Genomic DNA, 16,777 nt, shown 5'->3' with positions numbered 1-16,777 from the left:
TGCATAATTGCATAGTTAACATGCGGAAACCATGCAGGGAAAAAAAGTGGCATAAAAAACTTGTCCCCCCCAAAAAAATTAAAGTCCAGCAAACACAGGACTCAAGGCTCCGGACTCCATTTAAGTCAATGGGCTCTATTCTCAATGACTTCCCGCATGCAGTAAAGTCAGTGTGGGAAATTTGCGACCAAAACATCGCCATGTTGAGATTCACAAAATTTTACGCATGTTGTTTCCGCATGCGGTAAATGTGCAGTAATAATGCAGAAAAAGTTCCGCAAAAGTCGGTATTTTCGCCAAAAAAACCACATTCACAAAATATTTCAGACGCATTATTTCAGCGATAATTACCGATTTTTTATCACCTACAAAGTAGTAGGTGATATATTTCACATCCCATTGATTTTAATGATGTCTGGAGGCTTAAGTGCTGTGCTTGCTGGACTTTGAATTTTTTTTTAAAACTATTTTTCATGCAACCTTTTTACCGCATGTTTACCGCACATTTAATTGCCGTTTCCGCACTCTTTTTACCGCATGCGGAAAACATGCGGAACATTTTAGTGAATGCAGAAAAAATGTGGAGATTACCGCTGGCGGTAATTTTGCGGTAATGTTTTGCGGTGATTTGGCCTCTTTGAGAATAGAGCCCAATGTGAAGCAAAATATATCACCAAGTTCTAGTAGGTGATAAAAAAATCGCCTGGACCTACGGGGCCTCTCCAGAAATCCCGTCCTGCTTACATAGCAGAGGCTGCAGTGAGCTGTGCAGCACATCTGCAGTTCAGGTGGAAGTAGCTGGGTTGCAGATCTGTAGAGCCGTCTGAGCAGAGGTGGCGGTTTTGCTGCTGGTTTAGTTACGTAGAAGACGCTTCCCACAAACGCTCACTTTATATGCTTGTCCTGCGGTATTAGCAGAGCACATATCTGGTTCCACAACAAAAAGAGGAAGCGATACAAGACGTGTCTGTCCGAGCCGGCGGCTGGTATATATCAGCAGCGTGCAAACAAAATGGCCCTATTTTCATAGCTCTCAACTGTCCCTCTTTTGGAGGTACAGTCCGTCTTTGGGAACTAAATCCCTCTCTCTTCCCCATTTGTTCCTCTTTCAGGACTGATGGACAGATCTGTGTTATTATATGTATTTTTCTACTGAAAATTAGTTTAACAGACTCTAAGGCTACTTGCACACCAAGACGTTGCATTAGGTGCCACGTTAAGGTCGCATAACGTGCACCTAACACAACGTATGGTGCTGCAAGAGCCGACGGTAGAGTGAGCCGCGTTAGGCGGCTCGATTCCTATAATGTCTCCTAGAGTGGCGCTGATTGGCCAGCGGGACCACGTGATGCGGAGCGAGACACTCCGCATCACGTGGTCCCGCCGGCCAATCAGCGGCCGCCAGTGCAGTGAATATTAAGTAGCCATGTGCGCGGCTACTGTAGCTGGCTCTCCCCGCCTCCTCTCCGCCCCCCACTGCGCATGTGCAAACAGTCTAACGTGGCTATAGCCGCTCCAACGCCGTAGCAAGCTGCACTTTGCGGAGAACGTGCAGCGTTACATGTAACGCAACGTGGGCTGTGTGAACAGCCCACTTGTGTTACATTGCTGTGTGTTGGGGGAGCGTTACAGGCGCACTAACGTGCGCCTGTAACCAGCCTCGGACAGGCCCACCGAACCACCGATGGTCCCATCGGTGGGCCCCGGCCGTCCCGCCTCCTGGGGGCCCCAGTGCTAAAAAGGAGGGGGGCTAAGCGCAGGAAGGGGGGACATTGTGCACAGATCGGCGGGGAGGGGCGGAAGCCTCCCCCCCCTCCCTCACCTAGGGGCCCCCCTTCCGCGCTCCCCCCCCTCTCCAGAATTGCAGCCAGCGGGGAAGAATCACTTAACGGCATGAGTTACGGTCGGAGATGAGATCCGTAGCTCTGCGTGCCGCTGGCTGGTCTGCTCTGGTTCCTGAACTGACTGTCCAATCACGCTCTCGCAGGAAGTACTGCGAGAGCGTGATTGGACTGTCAGTTCAGGAAGCAGAGAGCAGACCAGCCAGCGGCACGCAGAGCTACGGATCTCATCTCCGTCATGCTGGTAAGTGATTATTTGCCGCTGGCTGCAATTCTGGAGGGGGGGCCCCTAGGTGAGGGAGGGGGGTTTCTGGTCACTGCTGCCCACATTACGATTTTCTGGTCACTGCTGCCCACATTACGATTTTCTGGTCACTGCTGCCCACATTACGATTTTCAGGTGTCTGCTGCCCACATTACGATTTTCAGGTGTCTGCTCCCCACATTACGATTTTCAGGTGTCTGCTGCCCACATTACGATTTTCAGGTGTCTGCTGCCCACATTGCGATTTTCAGGTGTCTGCTGCCCACATTACGATTTTCAGGTGTCTGCTGCCCACATTACGATTTTCAGGTGTCTGCTGCCCACATTACGATTTTCTGGTGTATGCTGCCCACATTACGATTTTCTGGTGACTGCTGCCCACATTGCGATTTTCAGGTGCCTGCTGCCCACATTACGATTTTCAGGTGTCTGCTGCCCACATTACGATTTTCAGGTGTCTGCTGCCCACATTACGATTTTCAGGTGTCTGCTGCCCACATTGCGATTTTCAGGTGTCTGCTGCCCACATTACGATTTTCAGGTGTCTGCTGCCCACATTACGATTTTCAGGTGTCTGCTGCCCACATTGCGATTTTCAGGTGTCTGCTGCCCACATTGCGATTTTCAGGTGTCTGCTGCCCACATTACGATTTTCAGGTGTCTGCTGCCCACATTGCGATTTTCAGGTGTCTGCTGCCCACATTATGATTTTCTGGTGACTGCTGCCCACATTACGATTTTCTGGTCACTGCTGCCTACATTGCGATTTTCTGGTCACTGCTGCCTACATTGCGATTTTCTGGTGTCTGCTGCCCACATTACGATTTTCAGGTGTCTGCTGCCCACATTACGCTTTTCTGGTGACTGCTGCCCACATTGCGATTTTCAGGTGTCTGCTGCCCACATTACGATTTTCTGGTGTCTGCTGCCCACAGTACGATTTTCTGGTCACTGCTGCCCACATTGCGATTTTCAGGTGTCTGCTGCCCACATTACGATTTTCTGGTCACTGCTGCCCACTTTTGGGGGGGGTATCTGGCACCAACCTGATTGCATTTTGGGGGGTATCTGCCGCCAATCTGATTGCATTTTGTGGGGGTATCAGCCGCCAACCTGATTGCATTTTGTCGGAAAATCTGCTGCGATTTGACTACTTGATGAATTATCATGAGGCATGTAACTACTTGAATATTTTATCTAAAATGTATCTGGCCGGACCTAATCTCTGTGAATAACACCGCTACTTATGTTGTGTTTTTTTTTTTTTTTTAAGTCTGCCCATGACTCATCGTGACCACGCCGATGTTCCAGTGCGTGGTGACACCCATTTACTTTCGCTGCGGCGCGCTGCGCGCGCCGCATGTGGACATATCCCTATTGGAGACTGTCCTCAGAAGTGCTCACAATCTTTTCCCTACCATAAACTCATGCAAAATTTCTAGAGTACATGTGTATGTGAGCCCAAAATGAAGGGGGGGGGGGGGGGGGGGTGGCGAGGAGGAGGGGATCGGGGGGGGGGGGGGGCCCAGGCTGAAACTTCCTTGGTGGGCCCTTAGTGTCCCAGTCCGACCCTGCCTGTAACGTCTTGGTGTGTAAGCAGCCTAAATATAGAATCAGAATCCAGAGGCATATCTGGGTAATATAGAGCCTATGACAAACACTGAAATCCCCCCCCCCCCCCCCCTTCCGCTGGTCAGAGTACCCTTCCCCTCTAAAAACAGCATCCTTTCTCGCATACATGTTTTATGGTCGCCTGTGTTTTTTGGCTTGGGATATTGCTAAAGTTACTTTTATGTTTTTTATTCCCACTCTGTCCTGTTTTCTAACACTAAGCCAGGTGCGTCCTACATACAATTAAGTAGCCATGTTCCCCAAATAACAGAATTAATCTGATTTGCGGGCTGAGTGATGGGGAGGCACGGGGCAGGCATGGCGGTGCAGCACAGGAGCAGGCACGGCGGTGCAGCACAGAAGCAGGCTTGGCGCCCATGGAACTCTGGCGCCCATGACACAAGCCATCCCTGCACCCCTCTAGATACGCCTCTGTCAGAATCAGAATCATTTATTTTGCCAAGCACAACTGGGTCATGCCCGGAATTGGTTTTGGCAGGTACAGTGCTAGTGTGAAACAGGACATACATACAAACAAACAACACAATTTATTTAAACATAGCAAAACAACTGTCCCTTTTTTGGAGGGACAGTCCCTCTTTGGGAGCCCTGTCCCTCTTTCCTCCTCATTTGTCCCTCTTTCAGGACTTTGTCCCTCTTTCTATGTAAATATATATATTTCTCTACAAAAAATGTGTTTGATTGACTCTAAATATTATTCTCATCCTTTTAATTGATATATTTCTTATTTTAAAATGTTAACATGAAGGAAAATGAACCAGGATAGAAAGGACCAGTGTGGTTTGAATTATAAAACAACATAATTTTCGTTATGGTATGCGTGACTAGGGGTGCGACTGGGGCGTGATCAGGGGTGTGGCAGGGGCGTGGCTTAAGTGTCCCTCTTTCTCATCTCAAAAAGTTGGGAGGTATGCTTTACACTATCTGTGCCCAGTATAATTTCACTGTGCGCGCTATGGCTGCATAGCGTGCGCAGGGGATTATAACACTCCCTGCAGTCATTAAGCTGCTCAAACTCAAAAATCACACCTTATGAAAAGATATCCCACCTTAACAAAGTTAACACGCCTTATCAGAGTAGCATAGCGGGTGCTACAAACTTATGCCTGCTAATTGGCAATGGCACTCGTCCATCCCTGAGCCCCTGCAGGTTCGTAGCGCTCACTATGCTACTCTGATAAGGCGTGTTAACTTTCATAAGGTGTGATATTTGAGTTATCACAGTTTAGTGAAACAAGCCCCATGGTGTGCAGAAAATACATACAGAAAACCCATAGACAAATGTGCTCCCAGCCTCAGCTTATTACACTCACTCTGTCCATCTCTGATGGAGCAGAATTGGCTCTGCAGACTTCTCCAGCATCACTACAGTGCACAGCACTTGGGGAGGAGTAGACAGGTTGGGGGCTGGGCACTGTACACAAGAGCCTGCTGCACACTGAATATGCACTGTCTACAAAATCTTTATGTGCAAAACTTTGTACGAGGCCAGAAACCCACTAGGAGTGATTTCTAATCGCTATTGATTCGAAAAAGCTCTTGCTAATGCAATGCTATGGGGGATTTTTATAAAATCACATCGCACAAGTGGGATCACACCCATAGCAGTACACTGAGCACTGCTTTTTTGAAAAAGCTCTTTTCTAAGCGCTTTGCCAGTGCGTTTTTGAGATTCACTCCCTGACACAAGTCAGGAAGTGCACTCTTTGACCTGGAAAAGAATAAATACGATGTATTTATTCTAAAAACCGGCGAACGCAATCGCTGCATAAATCGGTTTTGTGAGCGTTTAGCGCTCTTCCTATACCTTCCATTATAGCAAAAACGCCAAAATGGTCCAGGCACCGCTTTGCTGAACGCACAGCGCACGAACCACGCTGATATAAACCTTCTCACAGAGATTCATTGCACAAGCGTTTTGTGGGCGATTTTAAAAATCGACTGCGTTTGAAAGAAGGTTGAAAATGCCCCTAATGTGAACGAGCTCTGAGTTGTCCGTCTCTCATGACAGGGAAAATAAACTTCTCCCCCCACGGGGCCCCCTGCAGCTTCTGGGCCCCCTGCGGCTGCATCCCTTGCAGGGTCTATTGTTACGCCCCTGGGCTCAAGAGGTTAAAGCCTTTTACACACATTCAATTTTGATTGGCCAATGACTGATCAATTTTACCACCTTCATGTACAGTTGTATGAGAGCTTACCTATACATTCTATTCCTAGTATTCAAAGTCTGTTGGGCCTCATACTACATGGAGATGGTCATATCGGTCAATCATTGGACAATTAGTCTGGTACACACATCTAACTTTGATTAGCCAATTATTGGCCAATTTGACTATTTCCATGAAGTATCTATTCATAATATTTAAAATCTGTTGGCCCTCATGCTACATGGAAGTGTTAAGATTGGTCAATAATTGAGCAATAAAAATTGCATGTGTGTATGTATCCTAATGCTGGGTACACACGGTACGTTGTTCCGCTCCATAGATGGATTCGATAGATAATATCCGGCATGTCCGATATTCCGATCGATTCTGCCCTTGATTTTTCATAGAAGTGAATGGAAAAAGATCAGAAAAACGAGTGGAAGATAACCGATCAGGTGGAAAATCGAGTGGAAAACTAATTGTGTGTACCCAGCATGAGACTACAGCAGAGATTGGATTGTGTGAGCTCCTCTGAGGACAGTCAGTGACATGACTATGTACTCTGTAAAGTGCTGCAGAAGATGCCAGTGCCGTATAAATACATAATAATAATAATATGGTAGGATATATTTTATTTATTATTTATTTATTGTATTTATAAAGCGCCAACATATGACTATGACTATGGTAGGATTAGAGTGTGAGCTCCTCTGAGGACAGTCAGTGACATGACTATGTACTCTGTAATGTGCTGCAGAAGATGTCAGTGATAGATATATAATAACAAGTATGTCAGTTGTTTATCAGTCACTCACACCTCTCCCTGTATTGATCTGTGGCTACCCGTCCCTCAGAGGTATACCCCAACTCCATGTGAAACATTGCACAGGCTTCTGACATCTATATATATAAAATCGGATGTATGTATGTGTGTGTGTGTGTGTGTGTATGTGTGTGTATGTGCCACGATCAGGCGAAAACGCCTTGACCGATTTGAAGGAAACTTGGTATACAGATCCCTTACTACCTGATGACCCTGCAACGCTGGGCCATCAGCTAGTAGTTATATATACTGTCAGGTCCTCCCTCACAACTGACTTCATCCCTTCGTAGCAAGCTTTCCCAGAACAGTCATATGAGCGAACAAGGAGTGTTAAATTGGTATCACCAAACCCAGATATTTACGCCAGGGATAATTGCACAGAACTGTGTCAGATTCACTTTCACACTCTACAAATCCTATTTCTTCTGGAGTAATGTTCTAGTTTGTCAGACGCTATCCTGCAATGACTGTGCCTGCAGGAATGTTCCAGATGCAATATGCTGTTATTATGTATTTTCTCCACCCCACAGTCCATTCATAGTAAATTATGTATCCCTATATGATCTAATATTTTTAACATTTGTTAAAGAGAATCTGTATTGTTAAAATCGCACAAAAGTAAACATACCAGTGCGTTAGAGGACATCTCCTATTACCCTCTGACACAATTTCGCCGCTCCTCGCCGCATTAAAAGTGGTTAAAAACAGTTTTAAAAAGTTTGTTTATAAACAAACAAAATGGCCACCAAAACAGGAAGTAGGTTGATGTACAGTATGTCCACACATAGAAAATACATCCATACACAAGCAGGCTGTATACAGCCTTCCTTTTGAATCTCAAGAGATCATTTGTGTGTTTCTTTCCCCCTGTTCTCATGCACTGAAGTTTCAGGCTGCTTGTTTCTTCCTGCAAACAGCTTTGCCCTTGTCTGTAATTCTTCAGTATGTGAAAGCCCAGCCAGCTCAGAGGACGATTTATCCAGCTTGTAAGAGAGAAGAGAGAAGCTGCTCTAATCCTAAATAACACACAGGCAGTGTGCAGAGAGGGGCCTGGAAGGGGGAGTTCATAGCAGAACCACAACACTGAAGAACTTGGCAGCCTTCCAGACACAGGCCGACAAGTCTGACAGAGGAAAGATACATTGATTTATTACAGAGACTGTGATAGCAGAAAGTGCTGCAGTAAGCCAGAACACATTAGAATAGCTTTTTGAACTTGTAGAATGATAAAAAACAGGATGCAATTTTTGTTACGGAGTCTCTTTAAATAGTCAGAAAAATGACACCGTATTGTGAAGATAAAAGCAGCTTGTTTATTATTTTAAAAATATTTATATATCAGATATGTAGAACGGATAATAAACAAGAACACAATACAAGCTTGTCTTCTGTTTTTTTTATGATGACAGCAGTTGTTTTATACGAGGGGGTGCTGACATGTATTGAGCCTTAGGGCCAGTTCACAGCGCACGGTTATGTTGTAGAATAATTCTGCATGTTAAAGGACACCCGAGGTGAAAATAAACTAATGAAATAAACAATTGTATCTATCCTCCTTCTACTAATATTTCTTTTTAAGATATTCCAAAGTTTTATTTTATGTTTAAATCTACTTTTTTAAGTTTAAACTGTTTTACGCCTCTTTCACAGTAGGACGTTGCGTTTCAGTGTGACGTTAAGGTCGCACAACGCGGCCCTAACGCAACGCATATAGACTTTAACTTGGACGTTATTGTGCGTTCTTTAACGCTGCGTTAAGTGTTATGACGTCTTTCTTTATGCGTCTCTTGGTGCGCCGTTTTCGTTGCACAGTGATGACTATAAATTAAAATTAAGATTCACGTTATAACAGTGATTACTTCGTATACTACAATTAAACAAAAATCCCCCCAAAAATATAAAAAAACTGGAGCATGCGCAATAACAAAACAAACACAAAACACGTGTATTTACGATGGAACAAAAACGGTGCATGCGTTACATTTAAAGAAAAACCATTACTGAGCATGTGCAACACAAATAACGCAGCAGATTCATTGCTAAGCGCACAGCATGCAGCACTTTCTAATAACGCCACACGTTACACACAACGCAACGTGTGCACTGCGAATGTCGCACAGACTTAGTATTGCTGTGCGTTACTCTGCGTTGAAACATTTTCTAACGTGCGACTTTAACGTCGCACTGTGAAAGAGGCGTTATTGTTTTTGCTCAATGACACATTCATTGAAGTATGCCAGAGCTAAAATCTATGAACTATTTTCCATTTTATCTCTTTCCTGCTCTCAAAAACCATTTTCTTCTAGGAAAGAGTTTTATAGTTGTAATTTCTTATCAGTGAGGGTCACAGTGTAGTCTGATCCAGTCCTGGGCTGCCACTTACATACCTGATGTTTAACTCTTTTAGGCAGAGCAAGAAAAAAGGAACACTGCCAAGTTATTTGTGTGCTAGGCATTGTACATACCCATGTCTATCTCTTTATGTCACATATCACCTCAGGTATCCTTTAGCTCACTGCCCATGCAGTTCTCTGGGCCTGTTCACAGTACTGCATTGATACTGATCACATTATTCTAACTCACTGCATGCCGACTTTGCATTAAAGTCCATGTCCGATCTAAATTGCAGTTCACTCATTATAACGCATGTGTCATGCAACTGACCACTGTGAACCCAGCCTTGCCCAGAAAAATTGAGCTAGGAAGCTGTAAATTGCAGGGTGCATTGGTGTATTTGTCTATATTAACTAATGCAAACATAATCTACCCATCATTTTAACTTACTTTTTTTTGGTCCAAAGTTTGACTTTCAGCTTAAGTCACTTTTTCTGACAGAAAGAGGCGGGCTTGCAGCGATATCCCCTCCTATCACTCCCCAATGCCCCACCCCATTTACACCTCTTAAAGAACAAGTGACACCCATGCTAACTTAGAAATAAAAAAAAAAAACACATATACTGTATAAGTAGATAAATACTAGTTCTACTTACATAACAGATGTATTGCACTATCTACGTTATGATCCCTGTGAATTTTATAAAGGAAAAGCAGAGAATACTAGTCTAGACAGTTTCCATCTTGGTTACCTTTGACCTCCTGACATCATTATCTCCCTTACTCTTTTTTTCTCTTCTTGCTAATTGTGTATTCGATACCCGCCCTCCTCCCAGAGTCTTCAGACACTCCCACTGAGGTCTATACTAGGAAGTGAACTGTCTTATGTCATTAGAAGGAGGGGGAAATAAAGAGAAGAGGAGAAATATAGATAAAAAAGACTCCCCAGCATGCAACTGTTTGGCAATGGCAGTTAAAGGGCCAGTGCTCCTAAGGTGTGTGATAACTCCAAACCATAAAAGCAGAAAAAGTTTGAAAGTTTTGAATTCAGGATAAGCATCTTTATCACTTAAAGAGACTCTGTAACAAAATGTCAGCCTTGTTTCTTCTATCCTATAAGTTCCTATATCTGTTCTAATGTGGTCTGGATTACTGCAGCCTTTTCTAGTTGCACTGTCTCTGTAATATATCTAATCTTCTTTTCTTTGTCAAGCTTTGTCGACCTAAAGAGGAAGTGGCTGCCTCTGCTGTGATAGGGACAAGTTATGAACGCCCCTTGCAGCCCCCTCCAGTCTCTGTGTGCTTTGTTTATTTCTCACTCACAGACAGCGTCCCTGCTCTCAGTTTCAGCTTGTCTGTGATGCAGTTTGTGAGGCTGAGGGGGAGGGAGCTGCCTGTCACATGCTGAGAAACTGTGAGAATTCCAGACTGGAGTGAGATAATTCACTATGTAATAAAAACTTGGAGTATACTGTAACATGATATATATAAACAGTACAGACCAAAAGTTTGGACACACCTTCTCATTCAAAGAGTTTTCTTTATTTTTATGACTATGAACATTGTAGATTCACACTGAAGGCATCCAAACTATGAATTAACACATGTGGAAGTATAGTACATAACCAAAATATATGAAACAAGTGAAAATATGTCATTCTAGGTTCTTCAAAGTAGCCACCTTTTGCTTTGATTACTGCTTTGCACACTCTTGGCATTCTCTTGATGAGCTTCAAGAGGTAGTCACCTGAAATGGTCTTCCAACAGTCTTGAAGGAGTTCCCAGAGATGCTTAGCACTTGTTGGCCCTTTTGCCTTCACTCTGCAGTCCAGCTCACCCCAAACCATCTCGATTGGGTTCAGGTCTGGTGACTGTGGAGGCCAGGTCATCTGGCGCAGCACCTCATCACTCTCCTTCCTGGTCAAATAGCCCACACCGCCTGGAAGTGTGTTTGGGGTCATTGTCCTGTTGAAAAATAAATGATGGTCCAACTTAACGCAAACTGGATGGAATAGCATGCCGCTGCAAGATGCTGTGATAGCCATGCGGGTTCAGTAGGCCTTCAATTTTGAATAAATCCCCAACAGTGTCACCAGCAAAGCACCCCCACACCATCACACCTCCTCCTCCATGCTTCACGGTGGGAACCAGGCATGTAGACCCATCCGTTCACCTTTTCTGCGTCGCACAAAGACACGGTGGTTGGAACCAAACATCTAAAATTTGGACTCATCAGACCAAAGCACAGATTTCCACTGGTCTAATGTCCATTCCTTGTGTTCTTTAGCCCAAACAAGTCTCTTCTGCTTGTTGCCCTTCCTTAGCAGTGGTTTCCTAGCAAATATTCTACCATGAAGGCCTGATTCACACAGTCTCCTCTTAACAGTTGTTCTAGAGATGTGTCTGCTGCTAGAACTCTGTGTAGCATTAACCTGCGATTTCTGAGGGTGGAGACTCGGATAAACTTATCCTCCGCAGCAGAGCTGACTCTTGGTCTTCCTTTCCTGGGGCGGTCCGCATGTGAGCCAGTTTCTTTGTAGCGTTTGATGGTTTTTGAGACTGCACTTGGGGACACTTTCAAAGTTTTCCCAATTTTTCGGACTGACTGACTTTCCACTAGTTTTTCTTTAGGCCTCCTTTCCACGAACTGTTGAGCTGTGTGCTCAGCATGCAGTTACCAGGCAGAAGTAAGCAGTTATCATGCAGCAACAAGCAGCTACTAGGCAGCAGTGAGCAGCAGTTGAGAGAGTTTGAGAGGCATTTCACTGCCTATCAGTGGTCCGTGGAAAGGAGGCCTTACTTAGCTGCTTTTTTATTGCCATAATACAAATTCTGACAGTCTATTCAGTAGGACTATCAGCTGTGTATCCACCTGGCTTCTCCACAACGCAACTGATGGTCCCAACCCCATTTATAAGGCAAGAAATCCCACTTACTAAACCTGACAGGGCACACCTGTGAAGTGAAAACCATTTCAGGTGACTACCTCTTGAAGCTCATCAAGAGAATGCCAAGAGAGTGCAAAGCAGTAATCAAAGCAAAAGGTGGCTACTTTGAAGAACCTAGAATATGACATATTTTCAGTTGTTTCACACTTTTTGGTTATGTACTATACTTCCACATGTGGTAATTCATAGTTTGGATGCCTTCCTTCAGTGTGAATCTACAATGTTCATAGTCATGAAAATAAAGAAAACTCTTTGAATGAGAAGGCGTGTCCAAACTTTTGGTCTGTACTGTACATATATATATATATATATATATATATATATATATATAGGGGTCGAGTCCGCTTACGACGTCCACTTACTTTTATTGGAGAGTGGACGTAGTCCACCCTAGAACCCCGGAGGGGAGCAGCGCAGTGAAGAGGAGCATTGTGCAGAGCAGCGGGGAAGGGCGGACGTCTCCCCCCCCCTCCCTTCCATCACCTTGGGGCTCCTCTTCCTGGCTCTCCCCTCCAGAACTTTTGCGGCGGTGACTGGCAGCGGTATCAGTGGGCGGGACTTACCTCCTCCAGTGTTCCGGCAAGTTGACGCTGTGCGTGCAGCTAGTCTGGTCTAGTGAAGACCAGAGCAGTGGCATGCACAGCGTGAACTCGCTGGAACAGGAGGAGGTAAGTCCCGCCAACTGATGCCGCTGCCAGCCACCGCCGCAAAAGTTCTGGAGGGGAGAGCCAGGAAGAGGAGCCCCAAGGTGAGGGAAGGGGGGGGGGGAGACGTCTGCCCTTCCCCGCTGCTCTGCACAATGCTCCTCTCCACTGCGCTGCTCCCCTCCAGCTGGGGGGACACCTGGCTACCGATTCTGGGGATGCCTATAGACTGGCTATACTGGGGACACCTATACACCTGGCTATACTGGGGCCACTATACACCTGGCTACATATACTGGGGACACCTATAGACCTGGCTATACTGGGGGCACCTATACACCTGGCTACATATACTGGGGACACCTATACACCTGGCTACATATACTGGGGCCACTATACACCTGGCTACATATACTGGGGCCACTATACACCTGGCTACATATACTGGGGACACCTATACACCTGGCTACATATACTGGGGACACCTATAGACCTGGCTATACTGGGGGCACCTATACACCTGGCTACATATACTGGGGACACCTATACACCTGGCTACATATACTGGGGCCACTATACACCTGGCTACATATACTGGGGATACCTATACACCTGGCTATACTGGGGCCACTATACACCTGGCTACATATACTGGGGACACCTATACACCTGGCTACATATACTGGGGCCACTATACACCTGGCTACATATACTGGGGATACCTATACACCTGGCTATACTGGGGCCACTATGCACCTGGCTACATATACTGGGGACACCTATACACCTGGCTACATATACTGGGGACACCTATACACCTGGCTATACTGGGGCCACTATACACCTGGCTACATATACTGGGGACACCTATACACCTGGCTATATATACTGGGCACATATACACCTGGCTATACAGGGGGCACCTATACACCTGGCTACATATACTGGGGACATCTATACACCTAGCTAGATATACTGGGGACACCTATACACCTGGCTATACTGGGGGCACCTATACACCTGGCTACATATACTGGGGACACCTATACACCTCGCTACATATACTACCTAACACCTATACACCTGGCTATACTGGGGACACCTGAACACCTGGTTACATATACTGGGGACACCTGGCTATACTGGGGACACCTATAGACCTGGCTACCTATTCTGGGGACATCTATACACCTGGCCACCTATTCTGGGAATAGCTATACACCTGGTCACCTATTCTGAGGACATCTATACACCTGGCTACCTATTCTGGTGACATCTCTACATCTGGCCACCTAGTCTGGGGACAACTATACACATGGCTACTTATACTGGGGAAACCTATAGACCTGGCTAGCTATACTGGGGGTACCCATTTTGGGGGAACTGCTGTCAGATCTGTATTTTTGGGGAACCGCTGATGCCAGATTACGTGTATTTTGGGGAACCGCTGCCAGATTGTGTATGTTGGGGGACCACTGCTGCCAGATTACATGTATTTTGGGTGTTACGTGTATTTTGGGTGATCCACTGCCAGGTTTCGCGTATTTTGGGGAACTGCCTCCAGATTATGTGTATGTTGGGGGCAGGGGCGCCTCTGGCCATTTTGTCACTCCAGGCAAGGAAACCTGTGGCGCCCACTCCGCCCTCTCGATCAAAATACTCGCAATGCGGCAGCATTTCACCAGAAAATAATCGTAGTACAGTAGTGGTTCAGTGCAATAATACGAGCCACCGATCTACCGCCACTATACCACTGTGTCCAATTGTAAAAATGTACTGTTTGATTGTACTTTACATTTTTGCCGTGGAAATGATCGATGTGGGTGGTTGATAATCGCAGATTCGATCATTTTGAAAGAATCTGTCTGTAAAAATGAATGCATGTAATGACAGCTATAGGCTAGGGTTACTAATAACAAGATTGGGTGATTCAATTGTAAGGGTAAGATTGGGGGGGGGGGGGGGGGGGGGGCAAAGTAGAGTGTAACAAGGAACATTTATAATTACTTTTCTCCTGGCAGACTCAAAGTGCTGACTTGTGTTCAGTAGGCAGTAGCAGTGTTAGGGAGTCTTGCCCAAAGTCTTCTACTGAATAGGTGCTGGCTTACTGAGTAGTAAGAAGCAGAGATTTGAACCCAGGTTGCCTGTGCCAGAGGCAGAGCCCTTAACCATTACACTATACAGAGAGAGGAGGAATAGCACTTTTATTTAGCTTTTCTTTAAGACAAGAAGACAGCCAGCACTAGGGGAAACAAAGGTGAATGAGGGAGAGAGGAGGAGTGGAGAGATAGTGAGAATTACCTGAGATGGAGCAGAGAGCTTATCTGTATTGCAGTCCCATATCACACAGTGGATACTTGCCTGTAATAGGACTCCTGCCAGTCTCTCACACAAGTCAGAAAGCAGCCCTCCTGGAGTCTAGGGACTGTATATTAGGGAATGTCATACAAAGTGTTGTAGACAAAAGGTTTGTAGATTCCTTATTTGATGCTGAGCAGCAGAGGCTTTCATTAGAACTTTTTCTCTCCGTTCCCTTCATTTTCAGTCTCTAAGGACAGGAAAAATAAACTTTTTTCCCCTCAAAGCCGCCTCTACAAATCTGTCACTCTAGGCAATTAGCTTATCAGCTGGTCTCTAGAGGCGCCTCTGGTTGGGGGAACTGCTGCTGCCAGATTGTCTATTTTGGGGGAACCACTGCCATATTATCTGTATTTTGGAGGGACCTCTGCCAGATTATGTGTATTTTTGGTGAAATGCTGTCAGATTACATCTACTTTTTGGGGATACACTACGACAGAGCTCAAAATTCCCCTGGCAGACCTTTTATACCACTTCTAAGGCCATGTATATTTGGCCCCACCCGTGACCACGCCAACGCTATGCTTAACCACGCCCATATTTTGCTAAACAGGAAGCAGCGTGTGTATCAGCGGCTAGGCAGAGGAGGAAACCAGCGGCGAGTGAGCGGCGATTGGAACGCAAGCAGGTGAGTTGCCCTCTGTACACAGTACTTCCCTGCGCTCACTCTGCAGTCAGACTCGGAGGGGGGAGCACGGAGGGCGGCCCGCGGAGAGGAAGGGAGGGAGAGGTCGGGCTGCCCTCCCCGTGGCTGACTCCCCCCTTCATTACAGCGCCCCCACTCCTACAGCTCTCAGGGTGGCCGCATGGGTCGCACGGCCCTAGAAACGGGCATGTGTCTGTACAGCATCATTCTGCGAATTGTCACCTCAGGTTTCGATTCTTGATCCCCGTCCAGTGACAATTCTCTCATGTGTGTACTTAGCTTTCTTCGAAGTCTGGGTCATTTATTTTGGTTCAAAAAGCTGAGGCTTTGAGACCCTGATGTCCCAGCTGCTGATTATGAGTGATTCCATGTTAGATTTGGGTATCTTGTATTAAAGGATTACTGTAGGGGGGTTGGGGGAAAATGAGTTGAACTTACCCGGGGCTTCTAATGGTCCCCTGCAGACATCCTGCACACATAAACACATATACACACACAACACACACACTCTCATACATACACACACGCACGCACGCACACACACACACACACACACACACACACGTCCAATTTTTTACATATAGATTTTTAAAAAGCTTGCTTGTGGAGTTCATCTGCACTTTAGAGGACGACTGAGGTGAAAAGGATATTGTGCTTTTTCAGGGTCTATGACTACAAGTATTAGAGGCAGAAGATCAGCAGCACAGCCAGGCAAGTGGCATTGTTTAAAAGGAAATAGATATGTCAGCCTTCATATCCCTCTCACTTCAGGTGTGCTTTAAGAAAAACTAACAGGATTGAAAGGCTGCATTTTCAGTCCTCAGAACTAATAATATTTTCTCTGCTTCCGCTAAGCTCTGGCAGGACTCCAAGCACTTCTTCCCGTTTGGCCAGTGTTGCCAACTCATCCCTTTAATTACTGACATCTAAGTTATACAGGTTCTGGGGCTATTTGCACAGGCTGAGCTGGTCTGTGTGTGTGTGTGTGTGCATGTATGAGAGTGTGTGTGTTGTGTGTGTGTACAGTGTGTGTGTGTGTGTGTGTACAGTGTGTGTGTGTGTGTACAGTGTGTGTGTACAGTGTGTGTGTACAGTGTGTGTATGTGTGTGTGTTGTGTGTGTGTTGTGTGTGTGTTGTG

The 16,777-nt window shown here is 45.7% G+C and overlaps 1 protein-coding gene across 1 annotated transcript in view; it reads left to right on the top strand.

Annotated features, from left to right (window-relative positions):
* SLC11A1 (solute carrier family 11 member 1) overlaps positions 1 to 16,777 on the top strand; it is a 97,154-nt gene that overhangs the window by 14,695 nt on the left and 65,682 nt on the right. The gene's annotated exons all lie outside the window — the stretch shown is intronic.

The sequence above is a fragment of the Hyperolius riggenbachi genome, chromosome 7, assembly GCF_040937935.1.
Source record: "Hyperolius riggenbachi isolate aHypRig1 chromosome 7, aHypRig1.pri, whole genome shotgun sequence".
NCBI classification, from domain to species: Eukaryota; Metazoa; Chordata; class Amphibia; order Anura; family Hyperoliidae; genus Hyperolius; species Hyperolius riggenbachi.
Note: the sequence above shows the minus strand (reverse complement) of the source record. Positions and strands in the feature narration are given on the sequence as shown.